This window comes from Anomalospiza imberbis, chromosome 5, assembly GCF_031753505.1.
Source record: "Anomalospiza imberbis isolate Cuckoo-Finch-1a 21T00152 chromosome 5, ASM3175350v1, whole genome shotgun sequence".
Taxonomy (NCBI): Eukaryota; Metazoa; Chordata; class Aves; order Passeriformes; family Viduidae; genus Anomalospiza; species Anomalospiza imberbis.
In genome coordinates this window covers 30,107,826-30,124,410 of record NC_089685.1, presented here as the reverse complement: position 1 = coordinate 30,124,410, position 16,585 = coordinate 30,107,826, and the positions used below count along the sequence as shown (strand labels likewise).

Below are 16,585 nucleotides of genomic sequence, written 5' to 3'. Positions count from 1 at the left end.
AGGAAGAGTTCAAATACCCTCTGACAATCTCTGCTAGCACAGAGTCACAATTAACATTATCCCTAAGCTGAGCAAAGCGACAGTCAAAACTGAGCACAATGAGCTGCTTGAAGGAAGTTTTGAATGATAGCAAAGGTGGAAATTGTCACACAGCTTCTCAGGCAGGCATTTTGTGGCTGAGTTTCACCCATGCTGACTGAACCATCCCTTCTCACCTGAGCAGCTGCATGTTTTGCACCATAGGTAGCCATGACAAGGGAATAGAAACCAGAGATTAAATATAGATGCTTGCACAGCTTGCCTGGGAAGAGGACACCAGTCCTGGTGGGACTATAAGTTGAACACCTCTCCCAGGCCCCAGGGCACTCAGCCTCAGCTCCCACCAGGATCAAGTCATCATCCTAAGGAACACAGAGCCAGGGCAGGAGCTCCACCAAGTAGCATTTGGACCCCAACTCATGGGAAAGGTGAGCCCTTGAACCCCATCACAACCAGGGTTACCTGGGATCAGGGCATGTCCCCAGTGCACAGAAACACCAGGGACCAACCATTCAGTCACTGTACATCATCTCTTACCCCAAGTATAAATAACCCTCTGTGAAAAAATATAGTAAACCAATGGGGAAATGGTATTGAAATAAAAATAAGTTGCATATGGGTGAGTGCATTTTATTTGTAGATTTTTAAACAGATTTTTTTTAACACCCTCAATGATCAAACTTGTTCGTTTGTAAGAATAAAAAATAATTTCCTTCTGATAAAATGTAGGTATGCAGATTGACAATGAGGTTTTCAGGCTTAATAAAATGCTTTGAGGTTTTAATTAAACTTCTACCTCTGCTACCAAAAATATTCAAAATTTATTTAGGGTTCCTGCATTTTTGTATCACAGAGACAAAACCTTGAACAGTGATTGAAAAATGTATGGAGACAACATTATGTGCCAGTTCAGAATACTTGTTGTCTTCTTTATCAGTCATCTCAGGCAATGTGAGAAAATTGGTGTTCCCCCTCTACAACTGAAATCTGGGAAGAGACAATAGGGTTGCTTAATATCAAGAAAAACCCAAAGCAATATGATCACTTAGTTCTCCTTGCAGGAGTAAATTCTGCCATGAATTGTTGGGTAAAGTGTAAAAAAGATACAGCAGCAAAGGCTTAATTTCCGGAGGTATAGCAACCCACTGGATATCATCAGGATCTCACCTTAGGTATTGCCTAAGTGGTTTGAAGGTGAAAGTGAAAACATTTAAGGAAAAAACAACCAAGTAGTAAGTTTGTAAATACAATGACAGGTTTTTTTATGCAAAACAAGAAATCCAACCTGAATAAAGATAAATTGAAGGGACATACATTAGCTGATTAATTTGAAGATGTAGAGGGATAATGAAGAGAAAACAGTAAAGTGTCTAAAAGTGGGAAAAAGTCTGTTCAGAAGAAAACTTACTTCCAACTTTAACTGTTTTCACAAAATTCTGCTGAAAATCTTATGGTAACATTAGTATTATTGCAAGATCTCAGAACATCAGCAGGAGGTGGTTTAAAACAGACAGGTGAGATACCTGGATTCCTAGGGAGTGTAAGGATTCACAGCACTATTTGTGAGGACCTCAATAGTGTGTTTGTCACTATTTTTGCTATAGTGAATTGGGGAATTATCTAGACTTATATTTTGAGCCAAAAGTCATAACACAATGAAAATACCATCCAGTAATACATTAATTTACAGAGCATAAATTTATGCTGCCTTTTTTGTTATGCTGTATGGCAATTTTTTTTTGAAACAAAATTTGGAATTGATAGATGTTTACCTCATATTCATGTATATTTCTTCAGAAACATTTGCCGTATCTTAGAAGCAGCATATCTGCAATGTGATCCAGGGGTTACTATGGTGAGTTCACATCTCTTATTTAATCCTGTACCTGAGTAAATACACATTGTAACAACCTCTGTTAAAGGTGCTATTACTAAAGTTATGTCAGCATTTCTATGAAAAAATACTTGTTTTCTTGTTATGACTTGGTCAAAAAACAAAGAAAGCTATTCCTAAACCAAATCCACAGAAGTCCTTTGTACTCTTCCAGTATATTTTTAGCACAGCATCAATACCTTTCTGAAGTCTTCAGTCATAAAAATCAAATTAAAAAATCAATACATTTGTTTCTACTCTTTAGTAGTTAGTAATTTTGATTATACTTATGGTATTTCTCACTTAGAAAAATGTTTAGGAAAATTTGGGGGTTAGTTTTCATTTCACTGTTCAGTTGGTACGAGTGACCATTCAGTCAGGCATTAATTACAGCACTTGTTTTACAGCTCATCTGTACTGCCAGAGTCATATAAAGATACTTCTGTATAAAGGAGAATCAGGTCCTTAGTTCTTGTCTTTAATGATTCATTTTAACTAAATGGCATCCGAAGTATAACATGTAGACTTGCATTCTTTTTGAGCAATTATTTGAGTGACTTTCCAGCCTAACATTTATGAAATGAGTGCTTAGTTGGAAGTAATTGAATACTTTTACCTTTTTGGCACCTATTTACTGTCCTAATCATTTGCTTTGAAAAAGAGTGAGTAAGTTTCTGAGAATATTTTTCTCCAAGAGCTACCCTGTGTATATCAGGACAATTCTTGTATACATTTTTAGGCTTACCTGATTAAATGTTTTCCTTTCATCAACATTTTTAACAAACTTTTGTGGGAAATGTCCATATTTGATAAAATCTCTTACAATAAATAATAATATTTTTGAAGCAAAACTGCTACAAAAATATTTTTAAATACATATGTGTTCACTCAGACTGTAGGCTTTAAGAACTTGAGTGCAAAAATCAAAATTTACCATAAAAAACCAAATAAGTTTATCGAACTTGTCCATAAGGTCTGATTATTATCCTGAGACTTGCATGTGTGCTTTCATGTTGACCTTGTTAAAACTGTACTTTTAAGTGAAACACTTTCTTCTGTGCTTCATGTCAGCCAGTAAGAGTGGATGGTCATTTCTGAATGGATAAACAGTGTGGCTGAACAAACACATCTTCCTCAAAAGTCAGGAAAAACATGGTTGGATGAAGAAACTCAGATCATAAATGTACATCATTAGGTGGTAACGAGAAGGGCAGGTTATTTTTAGAGAATTTACTCCATTAGTCAGAAAGAGAGAGGTGTGATAGGATTTAGATGTTGCCCTGGCATAAACTATAGAAGCTTGGTCTTTTACACAGCTTAAATTAGGGCCCTTCACGTTAAATGGAGTCACAGATATCGTTGAAATAATGTTCATGGTGTTTTGGGGACTGGCTCCAAGTTTTAAATGCTACGGTATTTGGATGTTACTGCACAACTTGTTGCTCAGTTCCTGCGTAGGATAGACCTCAAGCTCTACAAAACCAAATACTACAGCACTAGAAGATGACAAATGTCCTTTCAATCTTCTGCTCTAAGGCCTTCATTCCAAAGACAAGCCAATATCTCACATTGCAGTATTAGGGTCAAAAACGGCAACACTAAAAATTTTAGAAAATACTGTCCAATAACATAAACAAAGGAACAGCAGAACATAGTGAATTTTACTTTTCTTCTGGTATGTGCCTATGAGTAGAACATTTCTAAGGTACCAGCCTACCCACATTTCAAAAGAATTATCACTAAGAAGACTAGCAATCTTTTTTCCTTTATTGGGATTCTGTATTCATGTTTTCCATACCAATTATCTTCAGTTGTATTAATGAACAAATAAATCCTTCTAAGACAATATATCAGCATGTTGTTTCTTTCTTTTTCTCTTTCTTTCACTTGTGCATAAAAGAACTGGAACAAAGCAGGACTGGAATGAATGAAATAAGTTCTACATTTAAGGATCTTTATTGGAAAATTTTCACACCCCAAAGGTGAATACTCATGTGATATCAGCAGGGTAAAGCCTGGTAGCTCTGTCTATCTCGCGTATGATAAGACACAAATGAGTTTTTCAAATAAACAGATCCCAGGAAACAGCATCTCAGCTCTCTGGAGAAAACCAAGAGAAAACAATATGGTTCACCAGAGCAAGGTGCTAAGGGCCACCTCCCACCATCCCTTAGGCAGTCAGCATGTACATGTTGGAACAGCTGACATCTCTGGCTTCCTTATGGCTATTACCTTTAGAGTACATTCAAAGTATAAACTTGAGATGATAAAAGTATAGAATAGAATACATTGAAGAGATTTTTTAAAATCTTAGTCCATGGCTAAAAATCTGTTCCAGCATGATGGCTTTTGATGTATGTATCATTTTGCTGAGTCACAATTGTTTTAAAGTTATCAATACATATTCATTGCTTTTGCTTAGTGGTAAGTCCAGAACTTCTTAGTGATAGTGATTGGTGACTAAAATTTCTTGATGCCGCTTCTTTATTCTTATGGCAGAAAATTTCAAGTAAAGTTAGAAACACTGATTCCAGGCCTTGGAAGTTGTGGAACGGACACCCCTGGAGTATAATTTGACATGATTTTCATCTACTACTGTGGACTATTAGAACCAGAAAGCAAAAAAAACACAGTATGATAATTTTTATCATTATCCACATGTGTAGTGGAGGCAAAAATTCATCATCTTGTCAATATTTTGAATTTCACTTTCTTATCATGGAAAACACAACCATGTATAAAATAGCAGATCTAAAGCACATCATATTCAACAGTTCAGAGACTGAAGGAAGAAATAAAAAGTATAAGTTATGTAATTAAGAAACATATAAAGAATGTTTAAGAATATTGCATTAAGTTCAGCTATCCAATTAAAATATAAATGTTCATTATGCATATTACCCAATCAAAAAATTCTATAAACACTAACTGATTTTCATAAAATCATTGTGAAATATGTAGAAAATTATTGTCACACCTTCCTTCTAATCAGAACTGAAAATTAGGTCTTAAAATATCTCTCACATCACTACCTCTGATGTGTTTTGAAAGTAGTAGTAGTCAAGATTGCCATCTGGTCTTGATGATTCAGTTTGGATTTCATAGCCACAATGGACAGTTTCTCTATTCACTATTAAACCATCATTTTGTTTCAATGCAAAGTTTTCTTCAAAGTAAATAGAAAATTTCAAAATATTGCAACAAAAGGTATAACTTTCTTTTTTCCTAGAAATCTAAAAATTATCTTAATTCACAAAGTATCTGTGATTCCTAAGACAGATCAGAAAATTTAAAAGTAATTTTCCAGAAATTATTGTTAAAGTCATTGCAGGGGATGAGAAAAAATAGAGTAAGCTAGCCAGAACCAGAAAATTCCACTATGAAACCAGACTGATATCTAAGGAGTAAACCCGTGTTCCTCAAGCTCACCAGAAGTCTTGTTAGAAAGCATGGTTTTACCCTTCTTGTTTTAAAGAAGATTAGTCAGTAATGTTCTGATTATTGAAGCTGAGAGAAACAAAATTGCTGGATGCTGCAGGAATATGATTTTTTAGTATATTTCCTTTTTACAGTAAAAAAATTATGAGATGACAAGGCTACCCAGGCAGACCTTTGCCAGTCATAAGACTCATCTGAATAAATACCTCAGGATTTAGCCCACGTTTTGACTTTATGATTTATTGCCTAAAAACTCCAAAGCAAGTGAAAACACAGAGCAAATAGAAAACTAAGTGGCTGATGGATATTTTTAATTTTGTTTGAAACAGATGTCACAGGACTTCACACACCTTAAAAGCATAACTCATCTTGTACCTTTTTGTTTCTATTTTACTATAGAAAATATCGTTCCTACTCTGAGAAAATTTGGTTTTGTGTCAGTCAGTGTACCCTCAGATCAGATCTTTCTCCATGCCAGAGTGAAGTTTGTCACATGCATAAATGCTGCCTGCAGAAATAGGAGGGACATTGAGTCAAGTCCATTCTGACAGTTTACACCATTGGCCAGTGGTGGAGGAGAAGATGAGTGACACCACCTCTGCTATGGCCATTCCCAATTCCTTTGGTTTTGGAGCAGTTCTAGGAGAGAAGGAGCACTTTATAAATTTCTTCTAACAAGTAAAGTTGTTCACTGGGTGAAGGGATTCTTATCCATAAAATGGCAGAGGAAAGGCTAAAACAGAGTCCAAGAAGAAAGTGTAAAGTGTGACTGTCTCAGAAGGCAGAAATTTTCCCCTCTAAGTGAAAGCATTAGACTTAGCACAGAACTGGGACATTTGAAAAAATCTCTGTTATCATTGTTCCTATTCAGGATACTGCATGAAACTTGGTAATAGCTAGTCCAACTGCACACATCATAAAACCCATGTCAAAAATCTCAGTTGTTTACAATTTAACATAAATCAGAACCATACTGAAACACATGCTATAGCTTGGAGTTACAGTCTCAATACAAGAAATACTTGTTTCCTCTTGCCAAAGTCGTGAAGCTAGAGTAGCAAATCTTTAACATCAAGCCAAATATGGACAAGAAGGAGCTCTATACACAAACACTTCTAGAAATAGAAGTATGTTCATTTTCAAATAGAAATATCACTAAGTAGCACACACAGCCATTGCATCTGTACAGGAAATGGACATTTCCCACCTTCATAATTACATAGGATTATAGAAAGTAAATTTCTCACTTACCACATAGCACTACTTGCAATAACAAAACAAATTTTATCTTCTGAGTCTCCTTATTTTGCTGGAATGGAGGTGGGGAAAAATCCAGCTCAGTTCATCAGCATGTTTAAATAGTGTCTTTGAGAAAGGATTCAGAAGCAAATATGTACCGTTGCACTGGGCAGCTGCTCTTGTGGATTTCCAGTTAAACAAACATCTATTGCAAGGTATGTCTCATAAAGAGGTTGTTTTCTCTAGTCTTTTTCTAGGGTCATGGTCATCACCTGGGAATTGTGGTTTTCAGATTTATGAAATTACTAGTTGATATTTGTGCACATTTGCAAAATAGTATAATGAACAATAGTGGTGTATGAATATGTAGCACATACAAGCAGAACATTAATTTCCTGTGAGAATTGTTGTTTTCCAGATTTTACTTCAAACTCTACTAAAGAGAGTCAAGCAGAGTAAGCAAGTAACTTTTACCATGTTAAACAGTTTTTAACATTTGAGGGGAAAAAAAAAAGAAATGGAAACCAATGGTGACAAAATCAATATATAATACAGCTCTGTTTTAGCAATACCTGTCTATTTATTTTCTGATTATTTTCAACAGGCAAGAGCAGAGTAAAGAATGATGAGTCTTTGCAGGAATGGTGCCTGCTCATTGCACTGGGTTCACAATCTTTCCTGCCATGTTCATTCAATATGTTGAGCCAGGAAAAAGCTTTATTAATAGAATTTGACAAAAAGAAATATTAATTGTGTACTGGAAGTCATGAGCCACCTTTAGAACTTCAGGGATTAAAAAAAAAAAAAAAGCTAACATACTAACAGATTTTTCTCATTAAGTACTATTTTAACCAGCATGGTAAATACATTTGTTTTCAACTTCAGAAAGACAAAATTCCTCAATTTAGATATTTTTTTTTCCTGAATTCTTCTACAACTGTACAGAATTACAAGGTCTCAGCTACTGCCAAGCCTCTGTACTCACTTTTGAGTTAGTGTTCAAAGTGGAGTGAAGTGTCTGGCTTCTTTTCTCTGATTTTTAGCAGCTGTGTTTGATTTGAAAGTTTGATTGACAACTATCTCACTTTGACAGAAGCTTGATTACTTGGGCTATGAAAAGATTCTTTATGCTGTTTTTTAATAAAGAGGTTTTTTCTATCACAGGTTCTTAGCATTAACTCTTACTTGTTATTGAACAGCCACAACTGCTATATTTTTAATTAAAACTAAAATATTATGTGCCTGTGCCTTAGTGTCTAGTTACTTCTAGGATTTTCTTATTTTGATGAAGTTTTAGCACAGGTAAAACACAAAATCAAATTTTCTCCAAGAGTTCTACTGAGCAAGGACTTTGATAAACTCTGTTAATTTAGGATTAAAGACAGAAATAAAAGCACAAAGTAAAGGCCCTTTGATAGCAGTGGGGGATGAGTAATGGAAAATATTCTTGCTGTGGACTAATCAGAGTGTAATTGCTAAAGGAACCAATCTTTCATTAATTGCAAAGGCAGTAAGCTCAATCAGTCATAATGTCAAAATATTGCAGTTCAGTTGAAGAATTTTATTGAACTAATTGATTTAATTGTTTTAAGTAATGCCATTATAAGAGTCATTATTAAGAAACTTTATTCTCAATATAATTTTCTGAAACATAAAAGCTTTTTGTGATGCAAGTGATTTTCATTTCAGAAAAGGATGAGACAATGGTTTTGATTTAAAAGAGCATCTTGACTAGGCTATGTTTTATTAGAAACTACCAGTACTTGATTTTGGATGTCATCATAGATAGTGTGAAGCACTTTGTAAGTAAGGGGTTCTTTAGGTACATTTAGCCTAGTTTAAACAGGTCTGATGGCATTTTCTGAGTCAGAAAATTTGTTTCATCTAATCCAGAGATAATGGACCAGGGATGTCTGCCTTGTGCTTTTGCTCCTTTTACTCCTGCTTAACCGTGAGGGGACATTGTACGAGTGCTGTAATTTTCTTGCAAGTTCCAGAATTCGCAAATTCATTTAAACTGTAATAAACAGTCCTGGCTTACCTTCCAGTACTCTGCCTGCTTATTGCCATTTGCATCTCTCTCTCTCATCTGCCAGATGGTCATGCAGGCACCCAGTGAGTGGGAACAGGACAACACTCTGGGTTAAAACTAGCCTCTTTTTTTTCCCCCTCCCATATGTATATATGACTATTTGCAGTCACTGGAGAAGCAAAGAGAGTGAAAACACTGATTGGGTCAGTGGGAAGTTGGCACTGCCTCTTTTAGCATCAGCATTTGCTTTTGTTGACATAAGGGAGCTGTGGGACTACAGAATTAGCATTACTCCTGTGAGGCTCAAGCCCAGCTGGGATCTGTGGAGCAAGAAACAGGAACCCAGATATGTCAGCCACTGGTTCCCTTCCTCTCCTTACAGTGTTTGGGCTGAATGAAAAATTCATCTCATTGACACCAGTTCTGACACAGTATTGCTTAAATTCAAAGCCAGAGGCAGAGTGCTGCATGTAACCCTACATAAACTGCAAGTGCAGTATCCTGGCCGTGTCTGTGTAATCTTTCTGTGTCTGTGACAGTGACAATAAATATTGACATCATTGCAAAGCCAAGCAAAGTGTCTGGGAGGTTTTCATGCAACCATGAACCTTTCATGTGTTTCTAGCAATATCCCTCTGGTTATTGAGTCACAGCAAACCTGATGACGTAAGTTATTGAGGGGGAGGTAATGTAACTTATTAGATCCAATGGCAGAAATCAGGAAGAAACAATCACATTTCTAGATGTCCAAAGGTAGAGCTAGTTAGTCTTTCAGAAGTGGTACAAAATCAAGGAGGGAGCAACAGTGACTGAGTTCTCATAAGATCACTTTCTTTGACTGTTATTTGTGTTCAGAATGTCACTCAACAGACTTCCTGCCATCAAGTCGTGGAGTCAGGGTAGCTCAGGGGTTCAAAAGGCTTTGGCCAAAATGCCTTAAAAGCCTCTTGGTCAAAGTTATGCAGAAACTCACTGCAGCTGCAACATGAAAATAGGGTTGTCATTACTGCTGCGTTACCACTGTTATTTATAGCTATTACATATATGTCTCCTGTGGCTTTTCCTCTCAATCAAGCACTATCATACCATAATAGTGTACTTTTTCCATACCGTCAAGTAGTACTTTTTCTAATTCACCTTTTTTGGGGAATTGTTAAAGCTTAAAACTCGGGAAATCTTAGGCTTGGAAGTCATGAAGGCACTTCCCCATGAAAGGCCTCTCAGGATTAGGTGTGGTACTGAGAGGGAGAGGACACTGCTGGGTCAGATATAGGCTGCCACCACATGAGGCTGCTAAACACGGTGGATCAGTGGCTTGATCAGAGAGAGCAAAGCCTTGCAGAATTTTCACAATTTGGTCACTGCAAAACTATGTTTTGCACAAGGTAGCAGGAGGGATATAAAAACATGACAGTGTAATAAACATGTTTCAGCTAGTATAATAAACAGAATTTGGAGCCTTCAGAGCTGAGCCAGATTTCTCTTACAAAAGAGGAAAAGTGCATAGCCAGGCATTGTCTCATATGACAAATGATAATAATGAGCAATAACAGTAACATGAATCACTGTTATAAGTCATCTGGTGATTTAATTTTTTTTTTTTACAAACTATAAAGCATTATAGAAAGTCACTACCATGGGGTGTGGTATACTATCAAAAGAAATATGTGGAACTGATAGAGACTAGAGACTATGAAGTTTCAAAAGAAAAAAATATAGGAACAGGAATGTGTCACATAGAGTATGTTTTTAATCTTTTTTGCATTGCCTTTTGTTTCATGTGGCTTTTTTACATCATTAAATAGCTGATAAATGGCTGACAATTTTCCTGAGGACTTTTCATGCTACTCTGCTGCTCAGCCTTGAATGTACTTATCCTTATAATGTCCAAATGAAACAGAGATGTACTACATTCCCAGTTTTGCAGTCTGAGGGCTGTGGAGCAGAGAGTGGATTAAATTCACCAAGGACATTGCAACACCTGATCTTGAGCTGTTATGAGTTTATGTGAAAGGTATTTTTTGGATAGACATGCACTAGCACTGCCCATGCTCAAAGTCCATCCAGCTCATGGAACCCTTGGTGCAACAGAGGAGAACTGAAACTTTGTTAGGTTGTCACATCCCACACCAGCAGGGGTGTGTTTGGTGTCTTTTGAACAGATTGGGTAGATTGAACAGTGAAGAAACATTGGCTTTACAGAGCTTGAGTTGCCCAAATGCTGAGCTGCTTAGCCCTGCCCAGGTAGTGGCCATGCCAGATGAGACTCCCTGGGGAAAATGTCAGTGCCTAGCACACTGGCATGTGAGCACTGGCTGCCACTCTGGTGCCTAAGCTCTCCATGAATGTTGCCTTACACATTGTGTTCAATAAGGAGGAAAAGTCTGCAGCAGAACCAAGAATTAAGGTTTTTTCCGTGGACAAACTGCAGGACTCCTGGGGAGTACTCTGGGAGTAGAGTGTATCGCTCTCACTGCCAGAGGAGTGTAATGGGCTCAGACTCTGCTGGGGCAGAAATGTATTGGCTTCACCTCTCTGTCACTGATTTTAATAAATGCGAAATTGTTGAAAGGTGGCAACACCCATATGTCTCTGAAGGCATGCTTTTATCCTTGTGTGAAGATAAACCTTTTTAAGAATCATATCTCATTGTGACTGCTTCTAAGGAGCTGACTCTGTATTCAGGGTCTGAGAAATGTTGTTAAGTGGTGCAAAGAATTATATACTCTTCAGAGAGCACAAATAGTAACACTAGTCTCCCACAAAGTCTGCTAATGAAAGAGGAATCTGATTGTTTTCTCAGGCTGGTTTTAAATGCATCTTGTTTACATTAACATCTTATTACTTTTATAAACAGAACTGTGGTATTACTGGTGAAACTTAGTTATTCAGTAGCTTTCTCTATATGTTTTATATAATTTATTTATATGTTTTATAAAATTTATAATTTTTTGTGCCTCTTTGCTTCCAAGGAGAACTTGTGTCTCTCTTCTCATATTCCCATTAGGTTGCTGTAGACAGCAGTAATATCCCTACTTATCCTTTTTTCTGCAGGCTAACTCCTTCAACCTTTCTTTATATGGCTTGCACTCCACCACCATCTTGTTCTATTCCTTCTTGAGGGAGCAAAACTCAAAATTGCCTGATGGAGGAGAATAATCTCTTCCACACCTTTGACCTGCTGGCTGTGCTTCAGCTAATACAATCCAGATGGGTTCATGAGAAGTCTTCCAGGCCTTCACTCTGTGACCATGGGTTAAGATTCATAATGGCCAGGCTTTTCACCCCAGAACATCATGCTGGCACATACAGAGACATTTGAGAACTGTACGCTACTAAGCAAATATAAGCTCCTCTGGCTCACTAAACATGAACAAAAATAATTGTGTACGTTCCAAGTGTTCCTTATTGAATAATGAACAGTGAGCTCTTCCCAGCCTGTGTGACTGGGAGTGTGCTTATCTCACAGTAGATAACTGCAGATACAAGCTATAGTGGACATGTGTGGTCATGCAATGGGACAGGTGAAGAAGGATCTATAAGCAGGCTAGCCTAGCATGTAATCCTGCTAGAAACCTTTCCTTACAGCTGAAGGGCCTCAGTGAGAGGAGGCAGCAGAGGCAGAAACCACCCAGATGAAATGTTCTGGCAGGATGAATCTGAGCTGGGCCATTTCTGATGAATTGTTCAGGATTTAGCAAGTCATTGCAGCTGCTGCAAAAATTAGTCTCCTAAATAAGGATGGACATAAAAATATTAAACTAAGTTTAACTCCTTTTCTTTCTTGACTTGCATGTTCTCCAGATCTTAAAATAAGCAGAGGTTCCAAAGCCATGCCTAATATGATGTTCCTAGAACTCCTGAGTCTCAGCAACTCTCACTGCCCAAATCATAGGTGTCAAACCAGTGGTACATTTGAGAGCCCGAATCACTTGCTCACGTTTGGGCAGAACATGGCAGCATCTGTAAGAAACCTCAGGCACTCTGTAGCCAGCTGAAAATGCAGTCCTCTACCCTTAGCAAAAGGCAGAGTGAAAAGAGACTGGATAAATTGCAATAAGACTTCTCATATATACAGAAAGGGATATAATAGCTCCGTATTACTCAGCTATTATATTTTAAAAACCATAAAATCATAATTTTATACTCCATAATATGCAGCAGCACCAATTTACTACTTTAGTGAATTCATCATTCTTTTGCCATGCAGCTTTGTTTGCTCAGCTTCATTCCATGTAGAGCATGGACAATATGCTCTTTCTAGCACACATGGACATTTTTGGAGCAAACAACAGACACAAGCTCTTGGTGAAAATATTCAGGTAGCCCCTGCCTTTGCTCAGGCAATGCTTGAGGCCAGGAATAATCTTGCCCCGACTGCAAGATATTCCCAGATGTATTCTGAAAGTAATGGAGGGGGGAAACCACTGAAGTAATATTTTTAGGTGAAGATGTAGAACAACAGCAGGAATGGGGTAAAAATCTAGAGGACCTTTTTCCTCTGTTCCTGACATCATTAAAATAGAAAGAAGACAAAAAAATTGTGTGGCAAATTCTTCTTCAAAATAGTATGAGTAATACCTTATACCTTTCCCAAAGCCTAGACTCACACTGCAAGCCTTTAAGCAGCAGTCTGAAGTGGATTAAAGAAGCTAGTTATGACCATAAGCCCCTTCTAGGGGGTTTGAATCATTTTCAGAGACATTCCTCTCTCCCTCTATTGAGATTATACAGACACTGAGGTAAATTGATTCCATTCTTAGTCATTGCAGTGAATTGCCTTTTGTTAGGTGTTATGAACATTCAGTTTTCCTTTTTACTTAAAATTATTGGGCAACAATAAATAAACTCTGCAGTGGCAGGAATCATTTCAACAGGGAGATGTAATAATGTCACAAAGGAAAAATCCTGTGCTGTCTGTAGTCATACTTAATATTATAAACACACTAAGTCAAAAAGTACAGTAGAAAAGCAGTTAATATATAGTAAACTATAGTCATGACACTGAAACTTGTGTTTGTTATAAGGAATCCTATTTCATAAAATTAATCATGTGAGCTTTATTTAATAGTATTCTTTAGCTCTTCCTCTTTATAGCACTGTAGCAAATGCAGCTTTTCATACTTGCCCTGTGAAGATCATTATTGCCAGAGAGACTGAAATAAACTTAGGGATAAGAAGAAATTCTGTTTTTGGAAAGGAAACTCAGGATGTTGCAACCTTTTTCAGAACATGCCAGTTGTTCTGCTACACATAACTTAATACATTTAGCAAGTATCCTCAGTTTTGTTTTGCAAAAGTTGTGAATATCAATATTTTAGAAGAGCACTTTGAGTTCTTTTGTGGGTAGTTATGTATTTACATATGTATGTGGGAAGACAAAAAGACCCTTAAGCCAAAACCTGCCTACTTCAGCAAATCTCTTCAAGAAGTCAGTGGACTATTGAATTCCTCAGTAAGTCATTTTTATAACTTGTTTCTGGCACATGGAGTGTTGTTTGCCTAATGTCTGGCCATGTCTCACCTAATTGCATTCCTGCCATCAGTATTTTTGAGATCATCTTTAATATCTTTGTGTCCATGTCTGTGGCACTAAGCAGTTTCACAGACTCATCAAAACACTGATTGTAAGAGACTTGTGGAGAGCAGCTGCTCCAGCCTCCTCCACAAGGAGAAGCTGACATGAACACCAGGTCATCTCAAACACAGCTTTGCCTTGTAAAGCCTCAAAACCTTCAAGGATGGTGGCTCTGCACCTCTGCTCCCTCACCAACCTGTCCTCAATTTGCACTACCATTGTCCTTATGTCCAATCTGAACCTCCCACACTCTGGTAGCTTCTGCCCCATGTCTGGGCTTCCTGCCCCAACTGAGAAGAGTCTGCCTCTGTAATCTTTGTAACTACCTTCAAGTAGCTGTAGCTTGCTCTCATGCCTCCCTTTATCTTTCCCCAGCTTAAACAAACATCCCTTTCCCAAACTTTCCTATTTTGAAAAATTCAAATGCTTCTGTCCAGCTGAAATCATGCAGCACCTTGAATTTACAGGGTCTGAGTGAGCATTCAGGTTACTTGAGGTGCAGAAGGTATCACTGTCCTTCTTGGCCTTACACTTTAAAAAACTGAGAAAAAAACCCTAATCTTTAATGTGTACTTCTAGGGATAAAATATAGCAAGAGTCAAATAATACTGAAAAGGTCCCTGCAAAAAGCTTCTTAACCCTTTTAAGGTGGGGTTTGGACCTCTTTGTACATGGGTATGTAAGGTCAGGTGCTTTGAATGTAGCTGGTTTATCATTACCAGGATTACTTTTAGTTGTAGTGTATTAGTATAGAGCAGACAGCCACAACAAAATTGCAAAATACACTTTGGTTTGCCCTGCACACCGTCTCATTGCCAATGACAATGAATACAGAGTGAAAACAAAACACAGAGCTATAACAAAATCTCCTTCAACTTCAGAAGATAGTATTTGAGCAAGAAGCAAACAGACAGATAAAGGCTCTTGTGTCAAGAGGAAAGTAGCATGAGTGAGAGAGCGAGCAGCAATTACTACAAAACAGGAAAATCTTAATGAAACATTTAACACAACCTCAAGCTCCATAAAAACAAGGCCAAAACAAAGGGAGGGAAAAGTGCTTATTATTTTGGTAAAAACATCGCCAGCATGTTTAGTACAATTTTATTTCATGCTGTAAAGCCTTTTTGTCAACCTAGGCTCCAGACACAGCAATGTAAGCAACCACAGGGGCAGCACCACAGCCCTGACCTGCGTTGCCCAAGCTCAGATCCTGGAGGCTGACCACCAGCTGCATGGGGGGCAAAAGCTGGGGCAAAGGCAGGCAGGAGAACATGCTGGACTTCCCCCAGCAGTGATCCCCATGTTTGTGGGATCCCAAGTACCAAGCTCTGGGCCAGCACCTCCAATTCACACAACCAGACCACCTCTGATTACTCTTTGGCTCAAACAAGGGCTCTAAGCAATGGGCTGAGAGGTTTTGTTCCCTAAAGAGCATTATAGTCTTCAGAAAATAGAACTTGTTGTGTGGCAAATATAGGAGGCTGTGCCTGGGGGACAAAGGATCACTGAGCCTTTTTTAATGTCACTGCCACCACTGCCAGATTTAGGTTCTGCCAAAAACCTCTGCTCTGGAAACACCCTTCTAACTCTAGAAGACTCTGGAAATACACACTTATAGCTACAGAAGATTCTTCCTGCTTCCTGTGTTCGAGAAATGTGGCCTCAGTCCTCAGATCTGCTGTGCCTGGACATTTCTCCTGTCAGCAATGGCAGGTATTACTGCAGCAGTTTTCTCTATAAAACATTAAGGTAGCCAAAAGGCACCAGAAGAGAAAAATATAACATCTACCAAATATCATAATTTTAATTGCAGTTAATCTGGCTTTCTCAGGGAAAGGGTAAACAGGGTCTGAGATGGGCAAACACCCCCTGGTGAGCTTCTGGGTGCTCCATAGGCACTGAGGTGACTAACAGAGCTTGTAGTATGATCCCACAAATTAAAAAAGAAGAGCTTCATTTAGTAGCTTTTGGTGGAAAAGTAACCAAGAGTACAATTGGCCGTTTTTTTGAATGTAAGTGGAGCTACTCTGACTGCATGACTCTGTGGCAGAGACATGTCACACATGTTAGTGTGTGCAGAGCTAGTGCCATCTACAAGAGGCAAGGGCAGATATTGCAATGTTGTGCTTTCTTTTGTTCACTGTTTCCAACATTCTAATCAAGAATTTAATCCTGTTCTTTGTCAAAAAACAAAAAGAAAATGTTTTGGTTTTTTTTCTTTGAACTCTTGCATGACCTCAAGCAATACTAGCAAATACAAAGTTTTCTTTACAAATAGTGAAACCAGCCAAGCTGAAGACAAAACAGAAAGGGTCTTGAGTTAGCATGTGCTTCCCTTCAGTGGGAAGATTGGACACTGACATTTGTGCTCTGATGAAAGAAGACT

The 16,585-nt window shown here is 37.9% G+C and overlaps 1 long non-coding RNA gene across 1 annotated transcript; it reads right to left on the bottom strand.

Moving 5' to 3' along the window:
* Nucleotides 1–836: 836 nt before the first annotated feature.
* LOC137473934 (uncharacterized) lies at nucleotides 837–9,616 on the bottom strand. Its single transcript, XR_010999069.1, has 3 exons — nucleotides 8,631–9,616; nucleotides 1,448–1,570; nucleotides 837–1,026 (listed from the first exon to the last, which is right to left on the bottom strand). It is a non-coding gene; the product is annotated as an uncharacterized lncRNA (long non-coding RNA).
* Between the last annotated feature and the right edge of the window lie 6,969 nt (nucleotides 9,617–16,585).